Here is a 1916-nt window from a genome sequence, read left to right on the forward strand (position 1 = left end):
TAATCAACGACATAACAGCGTGACGAGCGCTGTCCCGATCTCCTGTGGGCCGAAGTCCGAGACCAAAGCGTCACCTCCGTCCCGGAGGCCTCAGCCTGGCCACTCTGTCAACAGACAGAGATTTATTCTTTGGTCCCCATTGGCTAAACATCAAGCAAAGCCGCCAATCCAGATTTCGGGCTTATTTACCTCTTATAATAATTTTTACCTCTTAATATAATAATTTACCTCTTTATAATAAAAAAAAAGTTAAAAAAATCAAACATTTGAACAGCCTTGGATGTGCACCTTGACCCCATGGCCAAGGCACACCGTCTATCAAGGCTGTACCATTAGCATACACATGCACCTCAACCCAAAGGCTGAAGCACATGGTCAATCAAAACACATGCATCCTGACCCCGAAGGGCCACAATGCATGGTCATACAATTGGACCCCTCCTCCATGTGAGTGAGTCCCCATGACTTCAACACCATGCCGTCCCGACGAGGGCTTATTTACCCTCATCAGGACGGCATACTGCAAAAAAATCTGACCAATGAGGACCAAACTCGTCTATTAAGTTGATCAAGGCGCTTTGGTCTAGGACTTCGGTCCACAGGAGATCGGGACAGCGCTCGTCACGCTGTTATGTCGTCGATTATTATCTCCACCGATCGCACCGCACCCCCTGGTTTTGGTTTGCACTGGTGGGAACGATGGCCTGTGTGGCAGACAGGCTGTTGGTTCCTTGCGGGTTATGTGGTTTTTACTGTGTGAGACATAATCCGTGGCTGGTGCTCCGTGGCTGGTATGCGCTATCACACATATCTGTGTGATAAGGAAGAATCGATTCGATTTTGGTGAAGATCTGAATATGAATTCAGATCCGAGAATTATTTAATTTTTAAGTAATTCTTCACCATTGAGAGATAGGGCAAAAAGCGATAAATAACATGATATTTGAAAAAAGTTTGTGGACGAATTACGACTAAACTAGGTGGATGAGTTTGTTAGGTGACAAGAACAAGCCGATTAGATTTTGGTTCAGGTCCGAACCCAGAACCAGCCTTTCACTGGGATACAAAATGTAAACTGTTCAGCCTGGCGGAGGTATGGGCTCTACCGAGTGCCGTTCTCGTTTACACGTGCATCACCCGAAGTGCCATTTACCCACTTGGTGACGCACGCTCTTGAGTTTTAAGTACCAATTTGCAAAATCGTTTTCCAGACTGCTTGTATTTTTAAAAATGTCTATACGGCTGATTGTTTGTACATGATGTTTATACGGATGATTTGAATTTACACAGCAAAGGGCCAAATTTGTGGCACCACAACAGCTAATGGGTTATTAGTAAAATAGATGCAATTGTTTTTTGTGTTTCTTTGCAGAGAAGAGGTAGTTGCGTTGAAGGTCAGTATGCTCCACAATGTTACACCATCCGTTTGCACTGCTGCAGCTGATAGTTGTATGGCTCATCTCCATCAACACATAGGCATTGTGCGGAGAGATATCACACTTTATGCTTTGCCAGGAAAGTGATAAATCAGGATGCCATCCCCTGGTGGTCAAACATGCTTTAAACCGCCGTTTAACGACAGCCCTAACACCATTTATCCTGAAGAGTCACAGGAAAACCTGCGAAGAAAATCTATTAATTTTGACAACGCGTATGGCGACAAGGCCTTGCAGTTATTTATTGGAAGAGTGCATACAGAGCCTCCGAGTAGCTCATCGTCCTGGCACTGATAAATGAGCTGTCCAGTGGAGACGTGGCACAGTCATACAATATTCAAATAGGAATCAAGACCAGGAACAGAAATCTGAGGACCATGCTCCCAAATAAAACATACTATATGCCTTACAGATAAGGTTTGGTTGCCGTGTTAACAATTTATTAGTTACTATGGTAAACCCGAGCATCCGTCCTCTCAC

This window comes from Myxine glutinosa, chromosome 1 (genome assembly GCF_964187855.1).
Source record: "Myxine glutinosa chromosome 1, kmMyxGlut1.1, whole genome shotgun sequence".
Lineage (NCBI taxonomy): Eukaryota > Metazoa > Chordata > Myxini > Myxiniformes > Myxinidae > Myxine > Myxine glutinosa.